This window comes from Chiloscyllium plagiosum, unplaced genomic scaffold (genome assembly GCF_037043375.1).
Source record: "Chiloscyllium plagiosum isolate Xiang-an unplaced genomic scaffold, Cpla_swu_hap1 HiC_scaffold_27, whole genome shotgun sequence".
NCBI classification, from domain to species: domain Eukaryota; kingdom Metazoa; phylum Chordata; class Chondrichthyes; order Orectolobiformes; family Hemiscylliidae; genus Chiloscyllium; species Chiloscyllium plagiosum.
The window spans coordinates 63,985,600-64,007,728 of NW_028270165.1; the positions used below are offsets into that span (position 1 = coordinate 63,985,600).

The 22,129-nt window shown below is 47.9% G+C and overlaps 3 protein-coding genes and 1 long non-coding RNA gene across 8 annotated transcripts in view; 2 read left to right on the plus strand and 2 right to left on the minus strand.

The window, feature by feature from the left end:
• The window catches only part of LOC148144448 (uncharacterized), a 677,410-nt gene that overhangs the window by 580,478 nt on the left and 74,803 nt on the right, over positions 1–22,129 (minus strand). The gene's annotated exons all lie outside the window — the stretch shown is intronic.
• Positions 1–22,129, minus strand: part of LOC148144457 (uncharacterized) — a 309,257-nt gene that overhangs the window by 203,745 nt on the left and 83,383 nt on the right. The gene's annotated exons all lie outside the window — the stretch shown is intronic.
• Positions 1–22,129, plus strand: part of LOC122558179 (uncharacterized) — a 231,148-nt gene that overhangs the window by 172,264 nt on the left and 36,755 nt on the right. The window contains exons 1-2 of one of the 4 annotated variants that reach the window (XM_087974750.1): positions 20,988–21,087; positions 21,563–21,629. The exons of 1 other annotated variant lie outside the window; for it this stretch is intronic. The gene's annotated coding sequence lies outside the window, so the exon portion shown is untranslated. 2 more of the 4 variants (XM_087974751.1, XM_087974748.1) reach the window with 2 other exon arrangements.
• Positions 1–22,129, plus strand: part of LOC148144460 (uncharacterized) — a 587,526-nt gene that overhangs the window by 84,067 nt on the left and 481,330 nt on the right. The window lies entirely within an intron of this gene.

Here is a 22,129-nt window from a genome sequence, read left to right on the forward strand (position 1 = left end):
CCTTTACCCAGGCTGGCCTACACATGACTCCAGACCCACAGCAGTGTGGTTGACTCGACACTGCCTGTCCAACTTACTTGAATACAGGATACAGGTTGAAATTACTGAGTGAGACAATACTTCCCACAGGTTAAGGCTGTACCAAGAATCCAATTACAAAGGGATAACTCGGTGGTGACCAAGACTAAGGAAAGTGTGGTTGTGGGGGGATGTGTGCGCACTTCGGTCTTGAGCTGTTTGAAAAGTAGCTACTTTTTCTCTGCCTTTTTGCTGGGGGGATCTGAAGCTGTAACAAAGCTGGATCACAATAAAGGTTACCTGAACTTACTGCCGGGCTCAGACTCTCATTGAAAGTTTTGAGCTCCAAGAGGTTTTTGTTTTAAAGCTGCTCATTTCTTTCAGCCTCCTGCACTGAGTTTCCAATGTCATGTATCAGATGGAGCAGTGAATGAGTAGCTAGTATCGTTAGAAATTGTAAATTTTTCAGGAGTGCAGGTACTGCGTCATTTCATCAGCATTGTAAAGTTTCCTGGCAGCACTGGGACTGTGTTCACTAGATGTGGAGGTGCCAGTTTTGGACTGGGGTGGATAAAATTTAAAAACTCTCACAACACCAAGTTTATTTGAAAGCACCAGCTTTTAGAATGCTGCTCCTTCATTGGGTAGCTGTGGAGCAGGATCGAAAGACATTACATTTTATAGCGAAAGATCACTATGTCATGGATATATTGAAGAAACCTAGATTGCTGTTAAGTCTTTCATCTTTTAGAATGGGTTGCCGGTTTCAGTTTGTTTATATGTAAATCATTGAACATCTTTCAAGTCATGTTCTTGAGATGATCTAAGGTTTGATTTTTTTAAAAAGTCACATCTCAGCTCAGACAATGCCTTAAAGGTGTGAGGTTCGAGTCTGTCAGAACCAGTCTAATTCAAGGTTGGGATCCTATTTCCCAAGTAGGAATTTATAAAATATTACATGGATTGAGTGCCTGCAGACTGTGCGCTTTTTAAGCAAAATTGAATGTATCTGCAAATATTCTGCCAATACAAATTCACCGTGTGTGTGTGTGTGTGTGTGTGTGTGCGCGCGCGCGCGCATGTTTGGTAAAGTGTGAGTGTGATGGATTATATGTCTGTGAGAGGCTTGGTGTATGTGTGTATGAGATAGGTATGAACGCAAGGGTTTACGTTTTACTAAAACAAGGAAGTGCAGTTAATTGTAGCACCCTGGGTCATGTTGTAAAAGAGAGAGACATAGAGTCATAGAGATATACAGCATGGAAACAGACCCTTTGGTCCAATCTATCCACACCGACCAGATATCCCAACCCAATCTAGTCTCACCTGCCAGCACCCGGCCCTTATCTCTCCAAACCCGAGACATGGGGTGGGGGGTTAGGTACATAGTTCTTTGAAAGTTGTATCACTGGTAGGCAGAGTGGTTTAGAGTACTGGGTACAGTTCTGGTGGCCCTGTAATAGGAAGGAGACTGTTAGAGAGGGTTTGGTAAAGATTAATCAGGACTGAATACCAAAGAGGTCTTCCTTCACGTCGGGGAGCTCAAAACTAGGGGGCATATTCTTTCAAGGTGAGAGGAGAGAGATTTAAAAGGAACCCGAGGGGCAACGTTTTGACAGAGGGTGGTTTGTGTGTGGAATGAACTTGCTGAGGAAGTCGTAGATGCAGGTACAGTTACAACATTTAAACGACATTCGGATGGGTGCATGAATAGAAAGGTTTAGAGGGATATGGGCCAAATGCAGGCAAGTGGGACTAGTTTAGTTTGGGAAACCTGGTCAGCATGGACGAATTGGACCGAAGGATCTGTTTCTGTGCTGTATACCTCTCTGAACCGGAAGTGATCTTATTGAAACCAGTAGAATTCTGAAAGCGGCTTGACAGGATAGATGCCGATAAAATGCTCCTTTTTCGGGGGGAGAGTCATAGAATCCTGACAATGTGGAAGCAGGCCATTCGGCCCATCTATTCCACACTGGCATTCTGAAGAGCATCTCACCCATACCCACCCCCTTACTCTGTATTTCCCATGGCTCATCCACCCTAACCTGCCCATCCCGGGGCACTATGGGTAATTTAGCATAGCCAATCCACCCTAACCTGCCCATCCCAGGGCACTATAGGTAATTTAGCATAGCCAATCCACCCTAACCTGCCCATCCCAGGGCACTATGGGTAATTTAGCAGGGCCAATCCACCTTGATCTATTAATTAGATTAGTCCACAAGGGTGAAAAGTACAAGGAATTAAAAACAAACAGTGAGGGTAAAAAGCACAAGCCCAGTGACTTGTGTTTGCCCTAGGTCGCGCGGCACCATTTTCCTAACGGCCGCCCTCCCGCCGCTTCCTCACTCGAGCGACTTCTCCTCCCAACCACCTTCGCCCCCGCGTGATGTCTGCACGGGGGGATGGGCGGGGCCGGGGGAGCCTCACCGTCACCAAGCAACAGCGTCACCAATGGACCGACAATCGAAACTGGATACTGATGTCACAAAACCTGAAACGATACCTGGTGTGTCTGAACGTGTGCCACATTGTAACAAAAGTTATGAAAGATATTAACTTTCAGGTGGAGATATCCAAAATGCAGAGAGATGTCAGTCTTGATGTTTTTGCTTTTCTGCCCCAGTAAGATCCTGAATCAGCACCTTCAGGGGAATTAGAGCGGAGTGAGAACAGAGGGGGAGAGAGAGTGGGATGGAGCACTGAGTGTGGAGCCTGAAACAGCGATATGGCCTGGGAAGAGGAATTCAAGGTGGGGACAGGCTCCACGCCCGTTTGTGTGCGGCTGAAGCGTTGGCCATGGAGAAACCGTGGAAGTGTGGCGACTGTGGGAAAGGCTTCCATTTTCCGTCAGCCCTGGAGACTCATCGGCGCAGTCACACTGGGGAGAGGCCATTCCCCTGCACCGACTGCGGGAAGGACTTCAGACATTCCTCCCACCTGCTGGCCCACCAGCGGATCTACACTGGGGAGAGGCCCTTCAGCTGCACTGTGTGCGGGAAGGCCTTCAGCAAGTCCTCCAGCTTGCTGACCCACCAGCGGGTCCACACGGGTGAGAGGGCATTCCCCTGCCCCGAATGCGGGAAGGTCTTTACCAGGCCTCTGCCCTGCTGAGGCACCGGCGGGTCCACAAGGGGGAGAAGCCCTACAGCTGCACTGTGTACAGGAAGCCCTTCAGCTTGCCCCAACTTGCTGACCCACCAGCGGGTCCACACGGGGGAGAGGCCATTTCCTTGCCCTGAGTGTGGGAAGGCCTTTACCCAGGCCTCCAACCTGCTGAGGCACCGATGGGTCTACAGATGGGAGTGGCCCTTCAGCTGCCCTGAATGCGGGAAGGCCTTCACCCGCTCCTCCTACCTGCGGAGCCACCAGCAAGTTCACGTACCATCGCAGGGTGATTGAAGGAATGACAGCCGAGTGCCATTATTGACTGGACTATCAAACCAATTCTGGGGATTCTCGGGTTTGAATCCCGCCGCGGCAGCTAGTGGAATTGGAATATGGTCAGAAATCTGGAGTGAAACCATTGTCAGTGGGGTTGGGGTGGAAGAAATCCCCATCTGATTCACTCAGCTCCTTTTTAGGGAAGGAAACTGTTGTTGTGGGAGAGGATTCACTCAGACATCCCAGCTGTCTCCTTTACCTAGTCTGGCCGACAGCAGTGTAGTTGACTCTACACTGCCCATCCAACTTCCTTGGATACAGGATACAGGTTGAAGTTCCTGAGTGAGGCAATACTTCCGGGTGAAGGCTCTAGCAAGGATCCAATTACAAAGGGACAACTTGGTGGTGACCAATAATGAAGAAAGTGAGGGGTTGGAGGGAGTGTGTGCACTTTGACCTTGAGCTGTTTTTAAAACATTGCTACTTTTTCTATGCCTTTCTGTTGAGAGATTCTGAAGCTGTAACAAAGTTGGGTCACAACAAAGATTACCTGAACTTCCCGCCGAGCTCAGACTCTCATTGAGAGCTTTGAACTCAACAGGTTTTTGTTTTAAAACTGCTCATTTCTTACTGGCAACAGTGAGAACTGCTGATGCTGGAGATCAGATTCAAGATTAGTGTGGTGCTGGCAAAGCACAGCAGGTCAGGCAACGTTGATTTTCCTGCTCCTTGGATGCTGCCTGACCTGCTGTGCTCATTTCTTACAACCTCCTGTACTATGTTTCCAATGTTGTGTATCGGTTGCAGCAGTGAATGAGTAACCGGTATTGTTAGAAATTGTAAATTTTTCAGGAGTCCAGGTACTACATCATGCCAGCGGCATTGTACAGTTTCCTGGCAGCACTGGGAGGTGTGGGTTGTGTCCACTGGAAACGATGTGGAGGTGCCGCTGTTGGACTGGGTGGATAAAGTTAAAAATCACACAACACCAGCTAATAGTCCAACAGGCTTATTTGTAAGCATTAGCTTTTGGAGCGGTGCTCCTTCATCAGGTAGCTATGGAGCAGGGTCATTAGACACAGAATTTATAGCAAAAGATCACACTGTCATGCAACAGATAGGACATATTGAACAAATCTAGATTGCAGATTAATCTTTCATCTTTTAGAATGGGTTGCAGGTTTCAGTTCATTAATATGTAATCCCCCGAACTACTTTTAATTCACCTTCTTGAGATGATTTAAGGTTTTATAAAAATAGGTGACATCTCAGCTCAGACACTGCACCAGAGTGTTTATGTCCCAATCTTCAATCAGACTGGTTCTATTAATCAAAGTAGGAATTTATAAAATATTACATGGATTGACGTAGTTTGCAGTTTGTGTGCTTTTTGAGCAAAATTGAATATATCTGCAAATATAATTCTGCAAATGGAAATTCACCCCATTGACTTATGTGTAATTGTATCTGCACGAGTGTGTATGTGCGTGCATGCGAGTTTGTGCATGCATGCTAATGAAGTGTGTGTGAGATGGAGTATAAGCCTGTGAGATGGTGTGAGTGTTAGGGTGTGTGTGTCTGAGAGAGCGACAGGTAAAGACATGGGGTGTTTGTGGAACAGGATCATAAGACACAACCACCTGATGAAGGAGCAGCGCTCCAAAAGCTAATGCTTGCAAATGAGCCTGTTGCAGTATCACCTGGTATGGTGTGAATTTTAACTTCATACACCCCAGCCCAACACCGGCATCTCCAAACCGGGTACATAGTTCTTTGAAAGTTGCATCATTAGTAGACAGGGTTGTGAAAGAGGCGTTTAGCACACTTTCCTTCATTGTTCAGTGCAGGAGTTGGGAAATCACGTTGTGGTTGTACAGGATATTGGTGAGACCACGTGGAGAGGACTGAGTACACTTCTGTTCGCCCCATCGACGACCACAAGTTGTCGGGTGAACTTATTTCGATTTATAAAGTCATGGGGCGTGTAGGAAAGGTAAATATCACAGGGGAGAAATAATTATGCAGCTCCCCTTTTTTACTTCTCTTGGCATTTGGACACTTAAATTCTGTCAGTAACAGCCTCATCGCCAGAGAGCAGACTGCGCGTGCTCGCCGGCGTCAGGATGAAATTGCGCATGCTCCTCACTGCACGCAAGGCACGCCTCGCCACTTTCTTTTAATGGGCCAATCAGGAGCGCTGGAGGACCGGAAGGTGACTGGTCCTCCTGCCAATCAGTGCCTTCCTATTGTCTGAATGCAGAAGCTGGAACACGAGTTTCGGAAGTTGCTGCTCTCTCTCTGAATGAAGATTGAGTTTGTTCCAGACTCCCTTCTTACTTCTGCTAATCTAATCGTTTTACCACATCTGTCTGTAGCGTGCAACCCCCCCGATAGCTGGGTCTTATTACTTTTGCTGATGCAACACAGGGTCTTATTTGGTTACCTTGTTCATACTAACTCCCTATGTGCGTGACCATTGCTACTGTCATGTCAATACATCTGCTTCTACCAGTCGACCACCTCCCTTTTCAGTTAGTTATTTTTTGGAATATACCCTCATGATTCTGCCTTGCGATTTTTGCAGAAGCATGATGCAGCTACTTGTAACTGCTTGCAACCATATCTAGCTTAACATATTCCCCCCAGCACGGACGAGTTGAGCCGGAAGGTCTGTTTCTATGCTATAACACTGGAATTGTCTTCGGTGAATGCAGAAGTGTGGTTGGACTTTCAGAGCAGCTTTCCAAGATGTTGTGCCCTTACTGGGAGCAAAAGAAGTTACAATGAAGTCTTTAATTTGTGAGACAGCAACTGAGTAAGAGTACATCTGAGAGTTTGGTGGAAAGTGGGAATTCATTGCACTGTGGGGATGAAGCCCTACCCTAGCCAGTCATTTCTGCTGATGGATGAGACCAGGCCTCAAGTTGAGGGGAGTAGATTTAGAGCTGAAAATGTGTTGCTGGAAAAGCACAGCAGGTCAGGCAGCATCCAAGGAACAGGAGAATCGACGTTTCGGGCATAAGCCCTTCTTCAGGAATGAGGAAAGTGTGTCCAGCAGACTAAGATAAAAGGTAGGGAGGAGGGACTTGGGGGAGGGGCATTGGAATTGCGATAGGTGGAGGGAGGTCAAGGTGAGGGTGATAGGCCGGAGTGAGGTGGGGGCGGAGAGGTCAGGAAGAAGATTGTAGGTTAGGAAGGCGGTGCTGAGTTTGAGGGATTTGACTGAGACGAGGTGCGGGGAGGGGAAATGAGGAAACTGGAGAAATCTGAGTTCATCCCTTGTTGTTGGAGGGTTCCCAGGCAGAAGATGAGGTGCTCTTCCTCCAACCGTCATGTTGCCATGGTCTGGCGATGGAGGAGTCCAAGGACCTGCATGTCCTTGGTGGAGTGGGAGGGGGAGTTAAAGTGTTGGGCTACGGGGTGGTTGGGTTGGTTGGTCCGGGTGTCCCAGAGGTGTTCTCTGAAATATTCCGCAAGTAGGCGGCCTGTCTCCCCAATATAGAGGAGGCCACATCGGGTGCAGCAGATGCAATAGATGATGTGTGTGGAGGTGCAGGTGAATTTGTGGCGGATATGGAAGTGTCCCTTGGGGCCTTGGAGGGAAGTAAGGGGGGAGGTGTGGGCGCAAGTTTTACATTTCTTGCGGTTGCAGGGGAAGGTGCCAGGAGTGGAGGTTGGGTTGGTGGGGGATGTGGACCTGACGAGGGAGTCACGGAGGGAGTGGTCTTTTCGGAACGCTGATATGGGAGGGGAGGGAAATATATCCCTGGTGGTGGGGTCCGTTTGGAGGTGGCGGATGATATGTTGTACATGGAGGTTTGTGGGGTGGTAGGTGAGGACCAGTGGGGTTCTGTCTGGTGGCGGTTGGAGGGGCCGGGCTCAAGGGCGGAGGAGCGGGAAGTGGAAGAGATGCGATGGAGGCATCGTCGACTACGTCTGGCGGGAAATTGCAGTCCTTGAAGAAGGAGGCCATCTGGATTGTACAGTTTTGGAACTGGTCCTCCTGGGAGCAGATGCGGCGGAGACGAAGGAATTGGGAATATGGGATGGCGTTTTTACAGGGGGCAGGGTGGGAGGAGGTGTAGTCTAGGTATGTGGGAGTCGGTCGGTTTATAGTAAATGTCCGTGTCGATTCGGTCACCCGAAAAGGTCTAGGAAGGGGAGGGAGGAGTCTGAGACGGTCCAGGTGAATTTGAGGTCGGGGTGGAAGGTGTTGGTAAAGTGGATGAACTGTTCAACCTCCTCGTGGGAGCACGAGGCAGCGCCGATACAGTCATCGATGTAGCGGAGGAAAAGGTGGGGCATGGTGCCAGTGTAGTTGCGGAAGATGGACTGTTCCACATATCCTACGAAGAGGCAGGCATAGCTGGGGCCCATGCGGGTGCCCATGGCTACTCCTTTGATTTGGAGGAAGTGGGAGGATTGGAAAGAGAAGTTGTTCAGGGTGAGGACCAGTTCAGTCAGTCGAAGGAGGGTGTCGGTGGAAGGGTACTGGTTGGTACGGTGGGAAAGGAAGAAGCTGAGGGCTTTAAGTCCTTCGTGATGGGGGATGGAGGTGTACAGGGACTGGATGTCCATGGTGAAGATAAGGCGTTGGGGACCAGGGAAGCGAAAATCATGGAGGAGGTGGAGGGCGTGGGTGGTGTCCCGAAACGTAGGTGGGGAGTTCTTGGACTAAGGGGGACAGGACCGTGTCGAGGTATGCAGAGATGAGTTCGGTGGGGCAGGAGCAGGCTAAGACAATGGGTCGGCTGGGGCAGTCAGGTTTGTGGATTTTGGGCAGGAGGTAGAAACGGGCGGTGCGGGGTTGTGGGACTATGAGGTTGAAGGCGGTGGATGGGAGATCCCCTGAGGTGATGAGGTTCTGGATGGTCTGGGAGATGATGGTTTGGTGGTGGGAGCTGGGGTCATGGTCAAGGGGGCAGTAGGAGGAGGTGTCCGCGAGCTGGCGTTTAGCCTCAGCGGTGTAAAGGTTGGTGCGCCAAACTACTACCGCACCTCCCTTGTCTGCTGGTTTGATAGTGAGGTTGGGGTTGGAACGGAGGGAGTGGAGGGCTGCACGTTCCGAGGGAGAGAGGTTGAAGTGGGTGAGAGGGGTGGAGAGGTTGAGGCGGTTAATTTCACGGCAGCAGTTGGCTATGATGAGATCGAGGGCGGGTAAGAGGCCAGCACGGGGTGTCCAGGTGGATGGGGTGTGTTGGAGGCAGGTGAAGGGGTCGTCAGAGGGTGGGCGGGAGTCTTGGTTGAAGAAGTAGGCGCGGAGGCGAAGGCGGCGGAAGAATTGTTCGATGTCACGCCGTGTGTTGAACTCGTTAATCCGGGAGCGTAGGGGAATGAAGGTGAGGCCTCTGCTGAGGACTGATCTTTCATCCTCAGAGAGGGGTAGTTCTGGAGGGATGGTGACTTGCAGCAACTAAAAGGCAAGAGAGTGAATTCGGCAGGGACAGACTCCAGAAACGTTGATCCAGGTCTGTATCTTAATTGGCAAAATAGTTAGGCAGGAGGCATCAGATGGTAGAGAAGTCGACGTATCAGGTGTAACCCTTCTTCAGGGCTGGGGCTGGGTGCAGAAGCTGCAGATAAAAGGGGGTGGTGGTGAAGTGGGAATAGGTCGAGACAGTTAGAGGGTACGACCTGGTTGGTCAATGGGAGGAATAAATCTGGTTGGTGGCAGGGAGGAGGACAGGGATGGGAATGGAGAGGGAGGTTTTTCTGAAATTGGAAAACTCAATGTTGAGTCCTTCAGGCTGCAGGCTGCCCGGAAGATGAGGTGTTGTTCCTCCAATTTGCGGTTAGATTCGTTGTGGCAATGGAGGAGGCCAAAGATGGTCATGTCAGAAAAGGGGTGGGAAGGGAAATTGGAATGGGTGGTTAGATTAGATTACTTACAGTGTGGAAACAGGCCCTTCGGCCCAACAAGTCCACACCGACCCTCCGAAGCGTATACCACCCAGACCCATACTCCTACACTTACCCCTTCACCTAACACTATGGACAATTTAGCATGGTCAATTCACCTAACCTGCACATTTTTGGATTGTGGGAGGAAACCCGAGCACCCGGAGGAAACCCACGCAGACACGGGGAGAATGTGCAAACTCCACACAGAGAGTCGCCTGAGGCAGGAATTGAACCCGGGTCTCTAGCGCTGTGAGGCAGCAGTGCTAAGCACTGTGCCACCGTGCCGCCCACCTACTGAGAGGTCTGGTCGCCCTCTGCAGACACAGCTGCGATGCTCGGCAGATGTCTTTTTAAATGTTGCAATTGTACTAGCCTCCACCATTTCCTCTGGCAGCTCATTCCATACACGTAATACCCTCTGTGTGAAAAAGTTGCCCCTCAGATCTCTTTTGTATCTTTTCCCCTCACCCTAAACATATGCCCTCTAGTTCTGGACTCTTTTTCCCCCTGACCCCCTTCCCTGGATAAGGCTTTGTCTATTTATCCTATCCATGCCCTTCATGATTTTATAGGTGACTCCTTAGCCTCCAACGCTCAGGGGAAACAGCCCTAGCCTCCCTATAGATCAAATCCTCCAACCCTGGCAACATCCTTGTAAATCTTTTCTGAACACTTTGAAGTTTCATAACATCTTCCTGATAGTAAGGAAACTAGAATTGCACACAATATTCCAAATGTGGCCTAACCAATGTCCTGTACAGCTACAACATAACTTCCCAAATCCTATGCTCAGAAGATTGGGAGAGTTTTCAAAACCTACAAAAGACAACTGGGAAAGAATGGAACCTTTGAGGGTCAGCTTGGAGGCATCAAGGTCTCAGGACAGGGAGTGGGGACTAGATTGATTTAGGATATCTGGTCAGTACAGTCGTGTTGGACAGAAGGGTCTGTTTCTGTGCTATATATCTCTATGACTCTGGCTTTCGACTAACTTTTGCCACGTCAATAGGTTCACTTTCTCTCTAATGCCGGTGTTAATGCCTTGACGTCTCATTTTGCTCCCACCTTCCCGGGGACATTAACCATTTTGTGTCTGGTTGTTCCTCAAGAAGCTGCGTGGCAGGTTCACCCTGAATTGACACTTTCTTTTTGCTTCCCAAAATCAGACCTGCTCACTCTCAGCAGTATACCAGTGTTGTGAAAGATATTAGCTTTTCAGATGGAGGTATCCAAAATTCAGAGAGATATCAAGTCTTGACATTTTTGCTTTTCCGCCCCTGAAAGATCCTGAATCAGCACCTTCAGGAGAATTAGTTAGAGCGGAGTGAGAACAGAGGGGGAGAGAGTGTGGGATGGTGCCTTCAATTTTGTGGAATAACAAAAGAAAAGAATGTTCTGCAAAAAGTAGAATTGCTTGTTCAGAATTTCTACCCTGCACTGGCAGTGATGAGCTTTGTAATCTATTCTGACAGAGTTTTTGAAGATTTGAAGAGGGAAGTTTCAAAATCAACAGATGCAGGGCTTATGCCCGAAACATTGACCCTCCTGCTCCTCGGATGCTGCCTGACTCCCCTGTGCTTTTCCAGTGCCACATTTTTCGACTGACTCTCCAGCATCTCCGGTCCTCATTTTGATGTCAATGTCTGACAGTCACTCAATCCACTGGGGCCAGCAAAGATTTTCAACTGTGATTTCTGTGAGAGGGATCAAAGCTTTTTGGTTCCTGTCTGAGTACGTTTTCAGCATCAGTGGGACTGGACGAGAGACCTCACTGTTGCAGCGCACTGTGTGTGGAGCCTGAAACCGTTATACGGCCTGGAAAGGGATTTCACGGCGGGGAGGGTCTCTACACGTGTTTGTGTGCAGCTGAAGCTTTGGCCATGGAGAAACCAGAGGAATCCCGCCCCGTGGAGAAACTGTGGAAGTGTGGTAACTGTGGGAAAGCCTTCCGTTTCCCGTCTGCCCTGGAGACTCATCGGTGCAGTCACACCGGGGAGAGGCCATTCCCCTGCACCGCTGCGGGAAGGCCTTCAGACATCCCTCCCACCTGCTGGCCCACCAGCAGGACCACACAGGGGAAAGGCCTTCTGCTGCCCCGAGTGCGGGAAGGCCTTCATGTTTTTCTCCGCCCTGTTGGCCCACCAGTGGGTCCACACAGGAGAGAGGCCGTTCAGCTGCCCAGAGTGCAGGAAGGCCTTCAGGTATTCCTCCACCCTGTTGAGCCACCGGCGGGTCCACACGGGGGAAAGGCCCTTCAGCTGCCCCGAGTGTGGGAAGGCCTTCAGCACATCTTCCACCCTGCTGAGGCACCAGTGGGTCCACACCGGGGAGCGGCCGTTCACTTGCACTCAGTGCGGGAAGGGCTTCACCTACTCCTCCCACCTGCACAAGCACCAGCGAGTTCACGTGCCATCGCAGGGGGATTGAAGGAGTGACGGCCGAGTGCCATTATTGATTAGACTATCAACCCGGTTCTGGGGACTCCGGGTTCGAGTCCCGCCACGACAGATGGCAGAATTGGTATTCAGTCAGAAATGTGGATTTCGGAATCTAACAATGAGACCGTTTCAGGGAGGGGTGGTGGGGGGGAGAAAGCCCCCATCTGATTCACTCTCTCCCTTGTTAGGGAAGGGAACCGCCATTGTGGGAAAGGATTCACTCAGTCGTTCCAGCTGCATCCTTTACCCGGTCTGGCCTACACGTGACTCCAGACCCACAGCAGTCTGGTTGACTCTGCACTGCCCTCCCCCCACTGGCAAAGGAGCGAGGAGAAACTTAGTTGGTGACAGGGTATGGGTTAAAATTGCAGAGTGAGGCAATACTTCCTCCGGGTTAAGGCTGTACCAAGGATCCAATTACAAATGGACAACTTGGTGCTGGCTAATAGCAAAGACAGTGTGGTGGTGGGGGGTGGGGGTGGGGGTTGGTGGTGGGTGAGTAGGAGGGGAAGTGTGGTGGCGGGGGGAGGAGGTGAGATGTGGTGTGTGCACTTTGACCTTGAGCTGTTCAAAAAGCAACTAGTTTTTCTCTGCCTTTTTACTGGGGGGATCTGAAGCTGTAACAAAGCTGGGTTGCAATAAAGGTTACCTGAACTTACCACCGGGCTCAGACTTTCATTGAAAGCTTTGAGCTCCAAGAGGTTTTAGTATTAAAGCTCATTTTTTTCAGCCTCCTGCACCAAGTTTAGAACATAGAACAATCCAGCGCAGAACAGGCCCTTCGGCCCTCGATGTTGCGCCGACCTGCGAACTATTCTCAGCTCGTTCCCTACACGATCCCAAAATCATCCATGCGCTTAAATAAGGATTGTTTAAATCTCCCTAATGTGGCTGAGTTGACTACCTTAGCAGGTAGGGCATTCCACGCCCTTACCACTCTCCATGTAAAGAACTTGCCTCTGACATCTGTCTTAACTACAAATTGAGGGGTGATAGCTCTATGTCCTCTCGTACAAGCTGATGTCATCATCCTAGGAAAGATTCTTTCTCTGTCTACCCTATCTAATCCTCTGATCATCTTTTATGTCTCTATCAAATCCCCCCTTAGCCGCCTTCTTTCCAATGAGAAAAGACCCAAGTCTCTCAGCCTTTCCTCATAAGACCTTCCCTCCAGACCAGGCAACATCCTGGTAAATCTCCTCTGCCCCTTTTCCAATGCTTCTGCATTCTTTCTGTAATGGGGTGACCAGAACTGTACACAATATTCCAAGTGTGGCTGCACCAGCGTTTTGTATAGTTGCAGCATGATATTGCGGTTCCAGAACTCAATCCCTCTATCAATGAAACCTAACACACCATGTGCCTTCTTACCAACACTATCCACCTGGGTTGCAACTTTCAGGGATTTATGCACATGGACTCCAAGATCCCTCTGCACATCCACCCTACCAAGAATCTTTCCATTGACCAACTATTCTGCCATCCTGTTATTCTTCCCGAAGTGCATCACCTCACATTTACCTGCATTGAACTCCATTTGCCACCTCTCAGCCCAATTCTGCAGTTTATCCAAATCCCCCTGCAACCTGTAACATTCTTCCAAACTGTCCAGTATTCCACCGACTTTAGTGTCGTCTGCAAATTTACTAATCTATCCACGTATGCCTGCGTCTAAATGAGTTATAAAAATGACAAACAGCAGTGGTCCCAAAACATCCTTGTGGAACACCACTCGTAACTGGACTCCAGACTGAATATTTTCCATAAACCACCACTCGCTGACTTCTTCCAGTTTCTAATCCAAACTGTTAAATCACCCTCAATTCCATGCCTCTGCATTTTCTCCATCAGCCTACCATGTGGAACCTTATCAAAGGCTTTACTGAAGTCCAAGTATACCACATCAACTGCCCTACCCTCATCTACATGCTTGGTCACCTTCTCAAAAAACTCAATGAGATTTGTGAGACACGACCTGCCCTTGATGACACCATGTTGACTATCTGAAATCAAATTGTTGCTTGCTAGATGATTATAAGTTTTATCTCTTATAATCCTTTCCAAAATCTTTCATAGAATAGAAATAAGGCTCACTGATCTATAATTACCTGGGTCATCTCTGCTGCCCTTCTTGAATAAGGACACAACATTTGCAATCCTCCAGTCCTCAGGTACTAAACCCGTAGACAATGACGACTCAAATATCAAAGCCAAAGACTCTGCTATCTCCTTCCTAACTTCCCAGAGAATCCTCTGATAAATCCCATCCAGCCCAGGGGACTTGTCCACTTTCACTCCTCGAATTGATAACACCTGTGTGTAACTAAACTCGATCCTTTCGAGTCTAATATCTCGGACCTCATTCTTTCCCTGAGTGAACACCGATGAGAAATGTTCATTTAGCAGCTCTCCGATCTCTACAGGGTCCACACTCAACTTCCCACTTCTGTCTTTGACTGGCTCTATTCCTACCCTAATCATCCTTTTATTCCTCACATACCTACAGAAAGCTTTAGGGTTCTCCTTTATTCTATTTGCTGAAGACTGCTCGTGTCCTCTCTTTGCTCTTCTTAACTCTCTCTTTAAATCTTTCCAAGGTGATCTGTAATTCTCCATCGCCTCATCTGTACCATCTTGCCTCATCAACACAAGCCTCATGGAACAGCATCACAAGACACAGAACTTATGTAAAAAGATCAGTGTCATGCAACTGATAGAAAATATTGAACAAACTTAGATAGTCTTCATCTCTTAGAATGGGTGCAGGCTTTGGTTCGTTAATATGTAACAATGTTCTTGAGATGATTTAAGGTTTTATAAAAAAAAGATATCTCCGCTCAGACAGTGCATTAAAGGTGTGAGATTTGAGTCTCAGTATTCCAATCTTGAATCAGATTGCTTCTGTTTCCAAAGTCGGAATTTGTAAAATATTAGATGCATTGACTGCTTGCAGATTGTGTACTTTTTGAACAAAATTGAATGTATCTGCAAATATAATTCTGTCAATACAATTTCACCCCATAGAATAGTGTGTGTGTGCATGTGAGTTTATGCGTGAGCGTGCGCAGAAGTGTGTGTGTATGCTTGGGAAAGTGAGAGTGTGATGGAGAATGAGCCTGCGAGTGTGAGAGAGTGTTGAGGGGTGTGTGTGTGTCTGTCTGAGAGATAGAGTATGTGTGTGAGAGAGAGAGGCTTAATAAAAGCAAGGGGTTGCATTTTTGCAAAAACAAGGACTTGTACAGATAATGGTCGGGCCATGAGTCGTGCTATAGAACAGACAGACATGGTGGGGGGTGTTCAGGTACATAGTTTGTTGGAAGTTGCATCACTGCTAGACAGGGTGGTTCAGGCGGCATTTCGCAACATTGCCTTCATTGTTCACCCCATTGAGTATAGGGGTTGGGGCATCATGTTGAGGTTGTACAAGATGCTGGTGAGGCCACTTTCAGAGTACTGAGTACAGTTCTGGTGGCCCTGTAATAGGAAGAATACTATTAGAGAGGGTTTAATAAAGATTTACCAGGATGTTGTAAGGATTGGAGGGTTTGAGTTAGAAGGAGAGGCTGGGACTTTATTCACTGGAGCACAGGAAGTTGGGGTGGGGGGTGACCTCCTTGAGATTGATAAAATCATGAGGAGTGGAGGAAAGGTGAATAACAAAGGGCTCTTGCTTAGCATCGGCGTGCTCAAAACTAGGGGGGCGTTTTTTTTAATGTAAGGAGAGAGATGTAAAAGGAACCGGAGGGGCAATATTTTGAAAGAGGGTGATTTGCATATGGAATGAACTTGCTGAGGATGTGGTAGATGCAGGTACAGTGACAACATTGAAACAGCATTTGGATGGGGACATGAATGAAAGGTTTAGAGGGATATGGGCCAAATGCAGGCAAGTGGGACTGGTTTAGTTTGGAATCCTGGTTGGCATGGACGAATTGGACCGAAGTGTCTGTTTCTGTGCTGTATACCTTTACTGAAACCGGTAGAATTCTGAAAGGGGCTTGACAGGATAGATGCAGATAAAATGCTCCTTTGTGGAAAGGGTCATAGAAGTGTGACAATGTGGAAGCAGGCCATTCAGCCCATCTGTTCCTCTCTGGCCCTCTGAACAGTATCCCATCCATACCCAACCCCTTACTCCATATTTCCATGGCCATTCCACCCTAACCTGTACATCCCTGGTCACTATGGGTAACTTAGCACGGCCAATCCTCCCTAACTTCTACACCCGAATCTATAACTTACCTTCTCAAGAATGTAATTTAAATGCAGAGCTTTACTAAGAAAAATGTCAGTCTGACTCAACATTGGGAAACAGACAGAATTCACACTTATTGTCTCTTAAAGGGATATTTCTGCTTATAAATAGGGCAACGTCTCTTCGAAATGTAAATTCACTTAGATATAACTGCGTCACTTTACATATTAAGATATCCCTTTGAATGTGCCCACACCCCTTTGAAATGTAATCTTGTCCATTTAAACCTCTTTATTTGCAGAAATAGCCCGTTAAAATGTCCATGTCCCTTTAAAATGCAGATTGCCCCCTTTAGATATGACGCCGTTCCGTTAGATGTCGGAATATCTGTTTAAATTGAGCCGTGAGCTTTCCCAATGTAGACAGGGCTCCTGGAAACGTGGCAGTGTCCCCCCTGCAGCTGCAGAGCGAGACAGGAGAGTTTGTTTTTGTGAATGAGCAGTTGTAGCGCGAGGGGGCTGTTGCTTGGTGACGGTGAGGCTCCCCGGCCCCGCCCATCCCCCCGTGCAGACGTCACGCGGGGGCGAAGGCGGTTGGGAGGAGAAGTCGCTCGAGCAGGGAAGCGGCGGGAGGGCGGCCGTTAGGAAAATGGCGCCGTGCGGCCCGGGGCAGACACCCGTCACTGGGCACCGCCGCCTTCCTGGCGCAGCTGCTGTGTCACGGCCACACCGGCCGGCTGTACAGCAGGCAGGAGCCGGTGAGCATTCTGGAGGCGGATGGGGTTAAGGGCCTGCTTGGGAACTCGTCGGCCGCCTGGGTGGTGGAGTTCTACTGGTCGTGGGGCGGCCCCTGTGTCAACTATGGGGCCACCTGGAAGGTACTGGGCCCGGGAGGTGAAAGGTGAGGCAGGTTGGGGGGACGGGGACGGAGGGGAAGGAATGTGGGGCCTGTCCTGTCATAGTGACATTTTATACTCACTTTCCATCTGCTTTTACTGGGGCTTGTGCTGTTTGCCCCTCACTGTGTGTTTAATCCTTGTGCTGTTTACCCTTTGCTGTTACTTGTGCAATTGCTGAGGTTAGTGTTTAAATACTACTGAAGGAGATTATGCACCAGCATGTAAATGTTCCTCAGTCATTGAAGGGGCAGGACCTGTTGAGAATGGTTCGTAAAGAATGTGGTGCACTAAGCCCTGTTAACATGGATATAGTTTGTTATTTGGAATAGTAGACTTTATTATTTAGAGTCACAGACCCATTTGGTCCAACGTGTCCATGCCAACCAGATATCCTAAATTAATCCAGTCCCATTTGCCAGCACTTGGCTCATATCCTACTAATCCCTTCCTGTTCATATATCCATTCAGATGTGTTTTAAATGCTGTAATTATACCGGCCTCCACTACTTCCTCTGGCAGTTCATTCCATACATGCACCAGCCTCTGCATGGAAAAGTTGCCCGTTCGGTACCTTTAATATCTTTCTGCTCTCACCCTAAACCTATGCCCTCTAGTTGTGAACCTCACCCCTACACTGACGAAAAGACACTTAAAAAAAAGTTGAGCAACCAGACAAAATGCAAAAGCTATAAAATGTTGAGCCACATTGGATAAAAGAACTGTGGCTCTACCCTTTATTTCTCCTCTTGGCATTTGAACACTTAACATCTGTCAATAACACCAGCATCGCCACAGAGCACATTGTGTCTGTTCCGTGGTGTGAACAACAGCACGCTTGCTCACTCGTGTCACCAACACATTGTCCATACTCCTCGCTATTGGCAGAAAAGGCGACATCGCTTATCTCTGTTCCTAAAGGTCTTCCTTTTATTCTTAAAGCTGTGTCCTCTGGTCCTAGTCTCTCCTACCAATGGAAACATCTTCCCAATGTCATTGCACTGTGGGGATGAAGCCCTACCCTGTTCGGTAACTTCTGGTAGGTGAGACTAGGCCTCAAGGTTAGAGGGAGGAGCTTTCAGACAGAGATGAGGAGGAACTGCTTTTCCCAGAGGGTCGTGAATCTATGGAATAGTCTAGATTAGAGTGGTGCTGGAAAGCAAGTCAGGCAGCATCCGAGGAGCAGGAGAATAGATGTTTTGGGCAAAAGGCCTTCATCAAAATTATGGAATACTCTCTGGCCAAGGAAGCAATAGAGACAGCTTCATTAAGTATATTCAAGACACAGTTCGGTGGGTTTTTGCCTGGTAGGGGAATTAAGGGGTTCCTTGTGACAGTGCAGGGAGGAGGTGATGAGACGATGGATAGATCAGCCATGATCTTAATGATCGTGGAGCAGGCTCACTTGTACCAACTGGAGTGAATCCAGGGAGGGAGCAGATTTTACGACCTCAGGTATGTGTCTTGGATACCCGGGTGAGGAGAGACATAAGGACAGGCTGGGACTGTTTTCCGTAGTGTGCCAGAGTCTGAGGAGTGACCTTATACGCTTTTATATCGTCATGAGAGACATGGATAGGGTAAATAGACATGGTATTTTCCTTTGGATGGGGGAGCCCAGAACTAAAGGGTAATAAGTTTAGGATCAAGAATGTGGTGTTGCAGCAAGTCAGGCAGTATCCGAGGAGCAGGAAAATCAACGTTTCGGGGGAAAAGCCTTTCATCAGGAAAGTGTGTGTGTATGTGAGTTGGTGTATAAGACTGTGCGTCAGTGAGTGTGTATTTGCATGTGTGCATGCTTGATAAAGTGTGATTGTGATGGAGAATGAGAGGTTGGTGTATGTGTATTTCTGAGAGAGAGTGTGTGTATGAGAGAGGTATGGATATAAGTGAGGGTTTGCAGTTAACTAAAATAAAGGAGGGCAGGACTTGTACAGGTAATGTTAGGGCCTGGGTCGTGTTGTAGAACAGAGACCCGGGGGTGTTCGGGTTCGTTGTTCTTGAAAGGTGCATCACTGGTAGACGGGGGTGAAGAAGGTGTTTCGCACACTTGCCTTCATTGTTCACATAGGTAAAACCTACCTCTTGCAAAAATGCCATCCTGTATTTCTAATTCCTCTGCCGTATCTGCTCCCAGGAGGACCAGTTCCACCACAGAACACACCAGATGTCTTCCTCCTTTAGAGACCGCAATTTCCCTTTCCACGTGGTGAAAGATGCCCTCCAATGCATCTCGTCCACATCCCGCACCTCTGCCCTCAGACCTCACCTCTCCAACCGTAAGAAGGACAGAACTCCCCTAGTGCTCACCTTCCACCCTACCACCTTCACATAAACCAAATCATCTGCCGACATTTCCGCCACCTCCAAAAAGACCCCACCACCAGGGATATATTTCCCTCCCCACCCCTTTCCACCTTCCGTTCCCTCCGTGACTACCTACAACCCACCCTCCCATCCTGGCACCTTCCCCTGCCACCGCAGGAACTGCAAAACCTGCGCCCACACCTCCTCCCTCACCTCCATCCAAGGCCCCAAAGGAGCCTTCCACATCGATCAAAGTTTTACCTGCACATCCACTAATATCATTTATTGTATCCGTTGTATTGTAAAGTTAACTCACTGTTAACTTTAGCTTGGTAGTACACTTGAATTTTCTTCACTTTATTATGGGGTGCCTGGGTCGAGGGTGGGGCACTGGTCGGGAGAGGATATGATGGGTTTTCGGAAAGGAAGTGATTCCCCCGGAAACGAGGGGGAAAATCTCCGTTTAAATATGTTTTTGTTTTTTTATTTAGAAATAGTTTTTTATTATATTGTGAATGTATTAAAGAATCTCTATTTTTGTGAATTTTCTATGGTCTATGCTTGTGGTGTTTTGGATGGTGTTTCTCCTCCGGGGGGGTCTCGGACTTGCCTGGACGATTATGGTGAGTCATTTGATTAAATGGTGCACCTGGAATGTCAAGGGGAGTAATTCTCCAATCAAAGGGAAGAAAATATTACCAAACCTCAAAAAAGAAAGGGTTGATATAGCTCTCCTACAGGAGACCCATTTATTGGTTAAAGGACGTTTGAAATTACAACAGGGTGGATTTGATCAGGCCTTCTATTCTTCCTTCAGCTCAAAAAGTAGGGGAGTAGTCATTCTTATTTGGAAGAATCTCCCTTTCAAAATCCTAAGTCAGATAAAAGATGAATCTGGACGATATATAGTAATTAAAGCCCTTATAAATGGAGAGGAATATGGGATTTTAAACCAGTATTGTCCCCCGGCACATCCTTTCAAATTTATAATGGAAGCTTTCTCCAAACTGATGGCTCTCGGTGCTCGTCATACAATTATAGGGGGAGACTTGAATTGCATTATGGAGCCGGAAATAGACAGGATACCCAAGAGTACTGCGGGTGTATCCCCCAGATCTAGACAATTGGCGGATTTGAATCAAGAATTAAGATTAATAGGTGTGTGGAGGTGTCTCCACCCGCAAGGCAGAGATTTCTCTTTTAACTCTAATCCACATAAATGTCACACTAGAATTGACATGTTTTTTGCCCCCTCGACTTTTTTAAATTCTATATCATCCTGTAAAATAGGTGATATGAAAATTTCTGATCACGCTGCTGTGTACATGGAAATCAAGGCTAGGAACAATGAGGCATTCCCCTGACATTGGCGTATGGATTCCTTCTTAATGAAGGATAGTAAATTTGCAAAATATTTTTCTCAAGAATTTAAAGCTTTCTTGGAAATTAATTCAGGTACGGCCAGTAACCCGTCAATGATGTGGGAGACTATTGAAGCTTATGCGCGAGGTCTGATCATTTCATACTCGGTGACCCAGAAAAAGTTAAAGGGAGAACAACAGCGTCTACTTGCTGCTCGCTTAAAAGCAGCTGAAACAGCATACGCTGACAGACCTTCTATTGCCAAATTACAAAGGATAATGGTCCTTAGGACAGCTCTGAATACCGCGCTCACCCAAACGGCAAAGAGGGAAATATTATTTGCAAAACAAAGATTATATGAATTTGGCAATAAACCTGGTAGATGCTTAGCATTTCTCGCAAGGAATAAAAGGGCCCCTCAAGCTATCACGGCTATCAGGGAAAGTGCTGGTACTCTGATTCACGATCCTAAAAGGATCAACACAATCTTCAGAAAGTTTTATTCTGATCGCAGGATTGTGAAGATAGAGCCAGGAGGATGCAGTCCTTTTTTAAAAGCCTTTCCGGACTTAACCCCGGAACAGGTTGTTTTAAAAAATTCTCAAGGTCAGGTTCGTAGGAGAGTAGTCTGACACAGAACAAACAGCCAAGAGGCGAGTCTGCTAGAATATAAGTGTTTTATTCCCCGCAGCGTCGCCACAACCAGGTCTCGTACTTACAACGGGTCTGGTTTATACTCACTCTACGTGTTACCGGAACTGGGAGCCGTCAGTTCTCGTAGAGCGGTTGCCAACAACCCACGCTCGGCGGTTAAACGTAACCCCGGAGCAGACTCGCCGAACTGGAGACTTTTCCAGCTGATATACTCTTTTCCAGATATAAACATTCATGTGAACAGCAGAGCAAGGCTAAAAAACACATTCCATTCTGGTTACATACAGATAAGAAGATTCACACGGGGAGGTGTGTAATAAGATTCACACGGGACTAAGCAACACCTCCATTCCGGTTAGATTCACACATGTATTGGGACATAATTTTAACCCTTTCACCACACAGGTATCGGTCCTGAATGCTCCCCTAACAACCCAGGAAATACTTGACGCGATCAGGCAACTTCAGAGCGGTAAGGCACCTGGCCCAGAGGGCTTTCAGGTTGAATTTTACAAAGAGTTCACAGGAGTATTAGCTGGCCCACTTATGGACATGTATAACTACTCATATAAGTCAGGGCTGCCTCCTGCCTTCACTGAAAGAGGTGAATATCTCCCTTATTCTCAAAAAAGGAAAGGATCCAGAAGATTGTGTGTCTTGCTAACTGTAGATTTTAAAATTCTCTCTAAAACATTAGCATTGAGGCTAGAGATATGGGTCTCAACACTGTATAATGATCCCAAAGCAGTTGTGATCACCAATGAATTAAGTTTGGATAGCTTCAGTGTGGGTCGGGGCTGCCGTCAGGGATGTCCTCTCTCACCGTTGCTATTCGCGCTAATAATTGAGCAAATGGCGGAAGCTATCCGGGCTGACTCTAATATAACGGCCCCGAGGGTTGGTACAGGTTAAACATAAAGTTACCCTATATGCAGATTATGATCTCCTTTTTCTTAGTAATCCTCTGATGTC